Source organism: Staurois parvus, unplaced genomic scaffold (genome assembly GCF_062004578.1).
Source record: "Staurois parvus isolate SC_StPar_1 unplaced genomic scaffold, SC_StPar_1.0 ptg000426l, whole genome shotgun sequence".
Lineage (NCBI taxonomy): Eukaryota > Metazoa > Chordata > Amphibia > Anura > Ranidae > Staurois > Staurois parvus.
In genome coordinates, this window is record NW_028318222.1 from 2,109,332 (window position 1) to 2,122,525 (window position 13,194).

Consider the following 13,194-nt stretch of genomic DNA (forward strand, 5'->3'; position numbering starts at 1 on the left):
TTACAGTACCAAAAGCGGTAACCCCGAGCCACACCCAGGATTACACTGCAGTGCTTGTCCTGCGATCCCTTGATCCTTATCTTATCCTGCGATCCCTCGATCCTTACCTTGTCCTGTGATCCCACGATGTTGGCATCAATCTTCCGGGTTCCATTCCCCTTGACCGTTGGGACACAGGGGGGGCAGAACCGAATCACTTGCAGAATTGAACGATAATGATTCATAGGGAAATTCGTCATCAGACACTGAAAACGATTCTGCGACTGAGCTCAGCGATGTGCGAACTTGCCGCTCTATTTCAAATTTCAGTGTTTGGTTTCATTACATTATTGAATTAAATGTATTATTATATTTTATAATTATTTATTATATAATAATTTATGATTTGTGTTTCAAACTTTATCATACCCGGGATGTTTACTAGACTCTTGTTTGGACAGATTTAAGTGAGTTATTCCTAAGAATTACAGGCCTACAATATAAAACAAAACATTTCCATGAAAAACAATGTACCGCTTTGACATTCAAAAATATTGATTAGTTAGACCGCCAGGGAGGTTAATTCATTGACAACTTGTTCACACGTATTTTGCATATTTTTTATTTTCATACAAATAGTACCAATTCCAATGGTTGTTTGCAACATGGGAACCTTCTTATCACCTGCCATAGCCCTCACCCCATTCCACCCACCGATAAGCACTGATCTCTGCCAGATCTGTCTACCCTGTTATAATCTAATTCTCCCTTCCCCCTTGATTCTAGACTGTAAACCTGGAACTTTTTTTTTTTTTAAATAACAAAAATACTATACTTACCTGCTCTGTGTAATGGTTTTACACAGAGCAGCCTCAATCCTCCTCTTCTCAAGTCCCTGGCCAATGCTCCTAACTCCTCACCCTGCCAAGTGCCCACATAGCAAGCCATTTTCTATGTTGGTACTTGTGCGGGCTTGCTCCTGAGCCAGCTCTGTGTGTCTGTTGACACACAAAGCATGGCTCGGCCCCGCCCCCTCATTGCTGTGATTGACATCAGCAGGAACCAATGGCTTCCGCTGCTCTCTCAGCCAATGAGAGGGAGAGAGCTGCTGCTCTTGTGCACATTGGCGTTTCAAAATCAGGCTCAGGTAAGTGAAAGGGGGGTGAGGTCTGGGGAAAGAGCAGACCACAGAAGGTTTTTTTGTACCTTAATGCAGAAAATACCTTAAAGTGAAAAAACATTCTAGTGTTACAACCACTTTAAGGCTAGGTATACACCTCTGGGTGTTAAGATTTATGTGTTTTTCCATCGTGTTTTACATTTTTGAACACGCGTTTTTTATGCTTTTTTTTGCCAATAGGAAAGTATTCTTAGATTGTAAGCTCCAAGGAGCAGAGCCCTCCTAACCCTCTTGTATCGAACTATATTGCTGCTGTATTATCTCCCTTTATTTTGTAAAGCGCTGAGCAACCTGTTGGCGCCATAAATCCTGTATAATAATAATATTGACTTTGATGCCTCTTCTTTGTGACTTTGGATGGGTGCAACTTTGATGCTACTTGAGTGCCACAGAGTGTAAATTCGCATCAAAATCACATTACATGGACAAAACTGTTAGCACCCATCTAAAGTCATATCAAAATCAATACTTCCAATTGCCAAAAAAAAAAACACACTACATGCGTTTCTGCCACGTGTGAACGTGTCCCATAAGAAACTGTGTTAACTGGCCTGTAATGCGTTACTGCGAAATGGATTGAGCCCGGGTTCACACTGCATTGGACTTTGAAATCGTGCTACTTCACATGAAGTTGCACAATTTCAAAGTCATGTCAGTACAACTTGGAAGACATCTAAGCGCCCACCTAACTGACAGCAACCTCCTTGACCCACTACAGTCCGGCTTCCGTCCCCTACACTCCACCGAAACTGCCCTCCTCAAAATCACCAACGATCTACTAACCGCCAAAGCCAAAGGCGACTACTCTGTCCTCCTCCTCCTAGACCTCTCCGCGGCCTTTGACACAGTCGACCACCCCCTCCTCCTTAATAAACTACTCTCCCTTGGCATCAGAGACACCGCTCTCTCTTGGTTCTCGTCCTATCTATCCCAACGCTCCTTCAGCGTTTCCTACAACGATGCCACCTCCTCTTCCCTCCCCCTCTCTGTTGGGGTCCCCCAGGGCTCTGTCCTTGGACCCCTTCTCTTCTCCATCTACACCTCCTCCCTTGGCAAACTCATACACTCCCACGGCTTCAATTACCACCTCTACGCTGATGATACTCAAATCTACCTATCCACCCCTCACCTCACCCCCACATTCTCCGCCCGCATCACTCACCTCCTAAACGACATCTCTGACTGAATGTCGCTCCATTTCCTCAAGCTCAACCTCTCCAAAACCGAGCTTCTCGTCTTCCCCCCAGTCCGCGCCCCCCCCCCCCCCCATCCTTTCCATCAATACCAACAACACCACCATCAATCCCGCCCAGCAAGCCAAGGTCCTTGGCGTCATTCTGGACTCAAACCTTTCCTTTCAACCTCATATCAAATCACTTACAAACACATGCAGGCTCCACCTCCGGAACATCGCCAAGATACGCTCCTTCCTTACCCCAGACACCACTAAACTACTCGTACACTCCCTGATTATCTTTCGCCTTGACTACTGCAACTCCCTCCTCACCGGCCTACCCCAGTGCAGGCTCTCCCCGCTTCAGACCATCCTGAACTCAGCGGCCAGACTCATCCACCTCACCAGCTGCTCCACCTCCGCCACCCCCCTCTGCCTCTCCCTCCACTGGCTCCCCATTGCCCAACGCATTAAATTCAAATTGCTCACCCTGACCTATAAGGCCATTCACAACACTGCCCCTAACTACCTCACCGACCTGATTCCCAGGTACCACCCTACCCGTACCCTTCGCTCTTCACAAGACCTCCTTCTATCTTGCTCCCTGGTCTCCTCCTCCCACGCACGACTTCTCCAGGTCCTCCCCCATCCTCTGGAACTCACTACCCCAATCCATCAGACTGTCACCTTCCCTCCTCACCTTCAGGCGCTCCCTGAAAACCCACCTCTTCAGGGAAGCCTACCCCACCCTCACCTAACAGCCGCTGCCCTTCCCTCCTCCTACCACTCCATCCCCCACAGCCGTGTGCCTCTACCCCCTTCCTCCTAGATTGTAAGCTCGAAAGAGTAGGGCCCTCTTACCCCTTGTGTACTGTTTGATGTTACTGTTCTGTTTCATGTATTGTCCCCCCTCTATTGTACAGCGCTGAGCAAACCCTTCAACTAGAGATGTCAATCGCCAAGTCCTGGACGCCACTCAGTGATCATCTGGTAAAGCTGACAGGGGAGAGACCAGTGTGTAAACAACACGTCTCTCTCCTGTCAGTGTGGACATGCTGCTGTGTATTACTCTGCACAGCAGCATGTCTCTAAAGTAAAACAGCACACAGCCCACTGTTAACCCTTTGATCTCCCCAGATGTTAACCCCTTCCTGCTCAGTGTCATTAGTACAGTGTCAGTGCTTCTTATTAGCACTGACCACTCTAATAGTGTCACTGGGGATGTCAGTGGCAGTTAGTCAATTTCCCCTCAGTGTCAGAATGCCTGCTGCAGTCTCGCTATAAGTTGCTGATCGCTGTCGTTACTAGTATTAAATAAAAAAATTAAATTCCAGTATACAGTCAGGTCCATAAGTATTGGGACATCGACACAATTCTAACATTTGTGCTTCTTTACACCACCACAATGGATTTGAACTGAAATGAACAAGATGTGCTTTAACTGCAGACTGTCAGCTTTAATTTGAGGGTATTTACATCCAAATCAGGTGAACGGTGTAGGAATTACAACAGTTTGCATATGTGCCTCCCACTTGTTAAGGGACCAAAAGTAATGGGACAATTGGCTTCTCAGCTGTTCCATGGCCAGGTGTGTGTTATTCCCTCATTATCCCAATTACAATGAGCAGATAAAAGGTCCAGAGTTCATTTCAAGTGTGCTATTTGCATTTGGAATCTGTTGCTGTCAACTCTCAAGATGAGATCCAAAGAGCTGTCACTATCAGTGAAGAAAGCCATCATTAGGCTGAAAAAACAAACCAAACCCATCAGAGAGATAGCAAAAACATTAGGCGTGGCCAAAACAACTATTTGGAACACTCTTAAAAAGAAGGAACGCACCAGTGAGCTCAGCAACACCAGAAGACCCGGAAGACCACGGAAAACTGTGGTGGATGAGCGAAGAATTCTTTCCCTGGTGAAGAAAACACCCTTCACAACAGTTGGCCAGATCAAGAACACTCTCCAGGAGGTAGGTGTATGTGTGTCAAAGCCAACAATCAAGAGAAGACTTCACCAGAGTGAATACAGAGGGTTCACCACAAGATGGAAACCATTGGTGAGCCTCAAAAACAGGAAGGCCAGATTAGAGTTTGCCAAACGACATCTAAAAAAGCCTTCACAGTTCTGGAACAACATCCTATGGACAGATGAGACCAAGATCAACTTGTACCAGAGTGATGGGAAGAGAAGAGTATGGAGAAGGAAAGGAACTGCTCATGATCCTAAGCATACCACCTCATCAGTGAAGCATGGTGGTGGTAGTGTCATGGCTTGGGCATGTATGGCTGCCAATGGAACTGGTTCTCTTGTATTTATTGATGATGTGACTGCTGACAAAAGCAGCAGGATGAATTCTGAAGTGTTTCAGGCAATATTATCTGCTCATATTCAGCCAAATGCTTCACAAATCATTGGACGCCGCTTCACAGTGCAGATGGACAATGACCCAAAGCATACTGCAAAAGCAACCAAAGAGTTTTTTAAGGGAAAGAAGTGGAATGTTATGCAATGGCCAAGTCAATCACCTGACCTGAATCTGATTGAGCATGCATTTCACTTGCTGAAGACAAAACTGAAGGGAAAATGCCGCAAGAACAAGCAGGAACTGAAGACAGTTGCAGTAGAGGCCTGGCAGAGCATCACCAGGGATGAAACCCAGCGTCTGGTGATGTCTATGCGTTCCAGACTTCAGGCTGTAATTGACTGCAAAGGATTTTCAAGTATTAAAAAGTGAAAGTTTGATTTATGATTATTATTCTGTCCCATTACTTTTGGTCCCTTAACAAGTGGGAGGCACATATGCAAACTGTTGCAATTCCTACACCGTTCACCTGATTTGGATTTAAATACCCTCAAATTAAAGCTGACAGTCTGCAGTTAAAGCACATCTTGTTCGTTTCATTTCAAATCCATTGTGGTGGTGTATAGAGCCAAAAATGTTAGAATTGTGTCCATGTCCCAATATTTATGGACCTGACTGTATCTACCGCCATTTGTAAACGCTATAACTTTCATGTAAACCAATTCACTTACACCTATTGGGATTTTTTCATTGGATATGTTTTATAGCAAGAGGTCAAAAAATAGATATATATTTTTCAAAATTGGCAGTCTTTTTTTGTTTATAGTGCAAAAAATAAACACACAGGCGATCAAATCCCACCGAAAGAAAGCTATATTTGTGGGGGGTGGGAAATGACATAAATTTCATTTGTGTACATTACATGACCGCGCAATTGTCCATTAAAGTAACACAGCGCCGTATCGAAAACAAATGTCCTGGTCAGGAAGGGGGGTAAATCCTCTGGAGGGAAGGTGGTTAAACGCAATGGGCTGCATTCAGAACAGTTAGAAATGCCTGGAAATGTGTCATTTTTCAGCTTCCATGAGCAGAAGGCCTTATGTATCCCTCTCTATAGTAAACTAATGGTCAGCTGCTGTGCATGCTGCAACCTGTAGTCCCACCGACCCAGAAGGTGTGAAAACTAGGGCAACAGTGGAGCTGTATCACCTAGCAACCAATCAGCTTTCTTCTGCTATTCGAAAACTGAAACCTGATTGGTTGCTATGAGCAACAGCTGCCCTTGTCATACCCCGTTCTCACATGCTCGGTTCACCCTACACACATTCCAGGTTCCTTCTCACTGACGTCCCCGTAAAGTAGAAGCCCCCCGCCCCGCCGGTGGAAACACCTTGTTCCTGCACAGCAGCTGGGGGGAGCCCTTTCCCGCCCTTCCCCCCTTCGTCCATACGGGTACTTCCCTCAGCGACCAATCCCAGCGCCCCTTCCCAGCGCTCTGCGCGCTCACACTACCCTGCTAGGTTCGGGGCCCTCGCCTCTCCAGCACTAAGCGCCGTAGCCAATCAGCGCCTTTCCTCCCTTTTGAACCTGCCCGTTCGTCAGCGCAGAGGTGGGCGTGTCCCGCGGGCGGTGAGGTTAGGTTGTGTTTGTGTTCTGTATGTGTGTGTGCCATGGACTCAGCCCAGCACTGATACTGACAATAGAGAGGAAGCTGACAAGAGGGGGCTACACACCGCTCAGCAACACACACACCGCCGCCCCCTCCCAGGCCGCACTGTCTCCCCGGGACACACCGAGACCCAGGCCGCTGAGGGAATGTGACTCCTATTGTCAGGGATTGCCGAGGAGGATTAGCCCGGGCTCGCAGGAACAAGCTGCTGTTGCTGGGGGAGACTCGCTGTGCGACCGAGGCCTACACTGTGAGCTGAGCCTGCCAGAGGGAAGGGAGAGCCCCGGCACCACCATCTCTAATCCCTATCCAGAGCTCCAAGGTAATCCAGGTCCCCCTCCTCCTCCTCCATCATCATCACCCTGTGTGGGGGGTGGGCACAGACACTGCCCTTCCCCTTCCTCCCCCCCCACCACCCCGGTGTGTACATGGAGCCTCTCCACTCTCTGTGTGTCTCTTATCCTACATTCCAGCCTCTACCTACAGAGATCTGTCTCATCACAGGCTCACCACTCTGCTGGCTGGGGGCTCAGTCACCCATTGGGGCCCAATCTAAGGAGGATTTACAGGAAGAACAGGCCTCGGTTATAGTTCTGCCTTCCTGGAGTCTCACTCCTCCTGCTTCACTCTGTGTATCAGTCTCTGCTGGTCATCAGTGGCCTGTGTACCCCATGGGTACAGCTCTTGTGTCTCCAGGAAAGTTTCAGCACATGATCTTAATGTAAACGCACCGGAGAATGCATGTATCACCCTAATCATAATTCCTAGAGTCTCACTTTTCCTGCTTCACACTCTGTATAACACTGCTGGTCATCAGTGGCCTGTGTACCCCAGGGGTACATCTCTCATGTCTCCAGGAAAGTTTCAGCACATGATCTTAATGTAAACGCACCGGAGAATGCATGTATCACCCTAGTCATAATTCCTAGAGTCTCACTCCTCTTGCTTCACTCTCTGTATAACACTGCTGACTACTAGTGGCCTGTGTACCCCAGGGGTACATCTCTCATGTCGCCAGGAACGTTTCAGCACATGATCTTAATGTAAGCGCACCGGAGAATGCATGTATCACCCTAGTCATAATTCCTAGAGTCTCACTCCTCCTGCTTCACTCTGTGTATGAGTCCCTGCTGGCTATCAGTGGCCTGTGTACCTCAGGGGTACATCTCTCGTGTCTCCAGGAACGTTTCAGCACATGATCTTAATGTAAACATATTGGAGCATGCATGCATCAACCTGATCATAATTCCTAGAGTCTCACTCCTCCTGCTTCACTCTCTGTATAACACTGCTGACTACCAGTGGCCTGTGTACCCCAGGGGTACATCTGTCTTTATAGTCTCCAGTAAAGTTTCAGCACATGATCTCATTGCAAACCGATCTGAGTGTAGAAGTGTGAACGATCTAGAGATGTTTATATTTATATGTTCCTTATCTCTCTATTGTTTGTCCAGATATAAGCGATACAAGTCACACATTGGGATGGATTGATGAGGCTGAAGGGTTCACTACTCTTAATAACTCGCTGATCATAATTTTGCCCCCCCCCATCCATAGTCTCACTCCTCCTGCTTCACTCTCTAAGACTGCTGTCCTTCAGTGGTGCTTGTACCCCAGGAGAACTAGTAATGTACCAATATATCAGCCGCCAAAAATTATCTGGTAAACATAGGGTTATCGGTGCTTTGCCGATAGGAAAGAATATAAAAAAAAAAGCATTATTGACCCCCTTTTTTTTTTTTCTTTTAAGGATACATTCATCTTTCATAATATGTTACACCCATATTCAAGATGTAACAGGTTATGAAGGGATCCATCCCCGCTCCCCCGCTTTGACAGCAGGGGATCTTCTCCCACTAGCTGTCAAAATAAAAACCATGGCTGTGCAGGGCTCCGCCCACCCAACTACATCATTCATTCACAGTATTCTGTGAATGCGAAAACTACAAATCCTGACAGCCTTAGCGGCTACCGGCTTGTAGTTCTCAATGAACTCCCACGTCGCTGTGAGCACTGTGGTTAATTGATTCTTCCTGTCAGAGTGTGTCATTTTACTCGTATGGCATGTACAGGCAAGCAGATACACTGACAGGTCTTTCAATAAGTTATTTTATGTTACTGGATATATATATATATATATATATATATATATAAATTTTAAAAAACTGTCCATTTCAGTTTTCGGCCTAGTGTAGTGATGGCGAACCTTTTAGAGACTGAGTGCCCAAATTGCAACCCAAAATCCATTTATTTATCGCAAAGTGCCAACACTGCAATTAAACCTGAATACAGAGGTTTTAGAAAAAACAACCCATACATTACCATCTTTGTCTTTAAAGAAAAACGCAATAATAGAGCTTCCACTGACCGTCAGCACAAAGGAGGGCAAATTTCCACTGCCCGCCAGCACAAAGAAGGGCAAAGTTCCACTGCCCACCAGCGCAAGGAGGGCAAAGTTCCCCTGACCGCCAGCGCAAGGGGGGGCAAAGTTCCCCTGACCGCCAGCGCAAGGGGGGGGCAAAGTTCCCCTGACCGCCAGCGCAAGGGGGGGCAAAGTTCCCCTGACCGCCAGCGCAAGGGGGGGCAAAGTTCCCCTGACCGCCAGCGCAAGGGGGGGCAAAGTTCCCCTGACCGCCAGCGCAAGGGGGGGCAAAGTTCCCCTGACCGCCAGCGCAAGGGGGGGCAAAGTTCCCCTGACCGCCAGCGCAAGGGGGGGCAAAGTTCCCCTGACCGCCAGCGCAAGGGGGGGCAAAGTTCCCCTGACCGCCAGCGCAAGGGGGGGCAAAGTTCCCCTGACCGCCAGCGCAAGGGGAGGGGCAAAGTTCCCCTGACCGCCAGCGCAAGGGGAGGGGCAAAGTTCCCCTGACCGCCAGCGCAAGGGGGGGCAAAGTTCCCCTGACCGCCAGCGCAAGGGGGGGCAAAGTTCCCCTGACCGCCAGCGCAAGGGGGGGCAAAGTTCCCCTGACCGCCAGCGCAAGGGGGGGCAAAGTTCCCCTGACCGCCAGCGCAAGGGGGGGCAAAGTTCCCCTGACCGCCAGCGCAAGGGGGGGCAAAGTTCCCCTGACCGCCAGCGCAAGGGGAGGGGCAAAGTTCCCCTGACCGCCAGCGCAGGGGGGGGGCAAAGTTCCCCTGACCGCCAGCGCAGGGGGGGGGCAAAGTTCCCCTGACCGCCAGCGCAGGGGGGGGGCAAAGTTCCCCTGACCGCCAGCGCAAGGGGGGGCAAAGCTCCCCTGACCGCCAGCGCAATGGGGGGGGGGGGGCAAAGTTCCACTGACCGCCAGCACAAGTTAAAATCTTGTGTTCATAAAAACGAATGTATTAAAACTCACAGCCAGTCCAATGTATATCCTTGACAGCACACTGAAGGGTGATGCGAAAGCTCGGACAAGTCACGTCTATTGAGTTGTGGCTTGTGACATCGCATGGTGCTGCTACTCCTCTCCAAGCATGTGCATGGCCCCTATGGTGGCTGTTATCTGATGCTCAGCTGCTGGGGCGACTTGGCTCACGTGCCGACAGAAAGGATGCCCACTCTGCGGCACGCATGCTGTAGGTTTGCCACCACTGGCCTAGTGCATCCTGATATTTCTTTTTCGGTTTTCCACTAAGGAGTACATCTCTGAAGTCTTTAGTGAATGATCTCATTGTAAACAGATCTGAGTGTAGATGTCACCCTAATCATAATTGTCTTCGTAGAGTCTCACTCCTCTTGCTTCACTCTGTAACACAGCTGGCCACCATTGGTCTGTGAACCCCTGGGGTTCTTCTGTCTCTGAAGCCTTCAGTAAAGTTTCAGCACATGATCTCATTGTAAACAGATCTGAGTGTAGAAGCGTTAACTATCTAGAGATATGTGTATAGTTCTATGTACCCTATCTCCTATATTGTGTGTCCAGGTATGTGATACAATTCACATATTGGAATGGATTGCTGAGGCGGAGAGGTCACTACCCCCATAACCCCCTAGTCCTAATCCCACCCACTCTTCACCTCCCTGTGTGCATGGATCCACCCAGGAGTGTGTGTATTATATCATTTCGTATATTGTTACATTGTTTACATACATATATCTGTGATACATTAGTATTGATGAGGCTGAGAGAGTCACCAACCCTACAACTGTGATGTCTGGATTTAATCCATAGTTCATTGGCTTCCTAGTCTAAAGAGAATTTGGAGGAGAAAAGCACCTAGTCATAATACTGCCTTCCTAGAGTCTCACTCCTCCTGCTTCTCTCTCTGTAACATACCTGGCCCCCAACTGTGGTCTGCGTACTCCTGGGGTACATCTGTCTTGGTGTCATAATACTGCCTTCCTAGAGTCTCACTCCTCCTGCTTCTCTCTCTGTAACATACCTGGCCCCCATCTGTGGTCTGCGTACTCCTGGGGTACATCTGTCTTGGTGTCATAATACTGCCTTCCTAGAGTCTCACTCCTCCTGCTTCACTCTCTGTAACATACCTAGCCCCCATCTGTGGTCTGCGTACTCCTGGGGTACATCTGTCTCCTAGTCCTAATACTGCCTTCCTAGAGTCTCACTCCTCCTGCTTCACTCTCTGTAACATACCTGACCCCCATCTGTGGTCTGCGTACTCCTGGGGTACATCTGTCTCCTAGTCATAATACTGCCTTCCTAGAGTCTCACTCCTCTTGCTTCACTCTCTGTAACATACCTGGCCACCATCTGTGGTCTGTGTACTCCTGGGGTACATCTGTCTCCTAGTCATAATACTGCCTTCCTAGAGTCTCACTCCTCCTGCTTCACTCTCTGTAACATACCTGGCCACCATCTGTGGTCTGTGTACTCCTGGGGTACATCTGTCTCTTTAGTGTCCAGTAAAGTTTCAGCACAATGTCTCATTGTACACAGACCTGAGTGTAGACGTATAAGCTATCCAGAGACGTTTGTTTATATGTACTCTTATCTCATATATATTGTATATCCAGATATATGGGATACAAGTCACACAGTGTGATGGATTCATGAGGCTGAGAGGATCATTACCTTCAAAACTATGTCTGGAGGCTCAACCACCCATTGGGACCATAATCTAATGATGATTTAGTGTGATTCTGCTTTCTTAGAGTCTCGCTTCTCCTGCTTCACTCTATGTAACATAGCTGGCCATCAGCAGTGCTTGTTCCACAGGGGTACATCTCAAGTCTACAGTAAAGCACGTGATCTCATTGTAAACAGATCCGAGTGTAGATGCATCACCCTAGTTGTAATTCTGACTTCCTAGAGTCTCGCTCCTCCTGCTTTACATAGCTGGCCACCATCGGTGGTCTGTGTACTCCCGGGCTACATCTGTCTCTGAACTCTTTAGTAAAGTTTCATCACATTTAAAAAGTTTCACGACACGATCTCATTGTAAACAGATCTGAGTGTAGAAGTGTCAACTAGTCAGAGATGTGTTTGATATGTACCCTTAACTCCTATATTGTATTTATTTATTACAGGTACTTGTATTGCGCCATACATTTTACACAGCACTTTACATCAGGGCTTGACAAATTTGCTTTGAATCTAGGAGGCAGCTAAAAAAAAGTTAGCCAGATTTTTTTTTTCCTTTTTAGCGTAACGTGGGTTGTCAGTGCCAGGGGCAAGGACTTCTGGGCATCAAGCTTCGCACAAAGTGATTTGCACATGACAATCGTGGCATAATGGCACCTGAACCTGTTTTTGTGATCACAGTGATTCTACCGTAATCCCAAAATGCACAGGTGTGAATGAAACTGCCCTGGTTCACACACATGCGATTTTGGATGCATTTTCAGACTCGCAGAGTTGCATGCCTTGCTATATATTATGTGTTCATATTGAGGTGGTTCATACAGATACTATAGAGTGGCATGCGAAGATAAGTGCTTACATAGGATTGCTGTTGACAGGAGTTTTTGCGTTGAACTCCATGGGACGCGATTTTGCATTGAAGTCAGTGGGGTGCAGTATGTGAACCCAGGCGCCAGGACACAATTACTAGTCGCCATGGCAACCTTGTGCCTGGCCTTTGTCAAGTCCTGCTTTACATATATATTGTACATTCACATCTGTCCCTTCTCCCAAGGAGCTTACAATCTAAAGTCCCAAACTGACATACACATACTAAAGCCAATTTAGACAGGAGCCAGTCAACCTACCAGCATGTCTCCTGGAGGGTTGGAGGAAACCAGAGTACCTGGAGGAAACCCATATATTGGGATGGATTGATGATGCTGCAAGGGTCACTACTCTTGATAACTCACTAGTCATAATTCTGACCCCCCCCCCCCCCCCTCCCGAAAGTCTCTTACTCCTATTGCTTCACTTTCTGTAACATAGCTGGCACAAGTGGTACTTGTACACCAAGGGTACATCTGTTTCTTTAGTCTCCAGTAAGTTTCAGCACATGATCTCATTGTAAACCGATAGGAGGGTAGAAGGGTGAACCATCCAGAGATGCGTTTTATGAGTACCCTTATCTCTTATATTAGTGTGTGTGTCCAAATATATTTAATAAAAGTCACACATTTTTGTGTAATGATGAAGCTGAAAGGGTCACTACTAGTGGTGCAACGAAAAGTCAATGAGATGTGACGTTTGCATTGAAGTCAATGGGCTACGGTTTTTGCATTGAAGGTAATAGGGGTGATATTGCCTTGAAGTCAATGGGATGCGATTTTGCATTTTAGTCCGTTATTGGCAACTTTATTTTATTGGCAATATCCAATTTTCAGCCGATGTGTTGGTATATCACTAGTGACTACCCCCATAACCTTCTGCCTCCCTTCTTTAAATTTTACTCCTCCTGCTCCACGTTCTATAACACTGCTGCCCATCAGTGGTGCTTGTACCCCAAGGCTAATCTCTCAAGCCTCTGCCTAAGTTTTAGCACATGATCTTTATTGT

The 13,194-nt window shown here is 47.5% G+C and overlaps 1 protein-coding gene across 3 annotated transcripts in view; it reads left to right on the top strand.

Annotated features, from left to right (window-relative positions):
* Positions 1-6,231: 6,231 nt before the first annotated feature.
* Positions 6,232-13,194, top strand: part of PPP2R5E (protein phosphatase 2 regulatory subunit B'epsilon) — a 159,659-nt gene continuing 152,696 nt past the window's right edge. For 2 of the 3 annotated variants that reach the window (XM_089687491.1, XM_089687492.1), the window contains exon 1: positions 6,233-6,626. The gene's annotated coding sequence lies outside the window, so the exon portion shown is untranslated. Of the gene's footprint in view, positions 6,627-13,194 lie in introns of all 3 variants that reach the window. The other variant, XM_089687493.1, reaches the window with a different exon arrangement.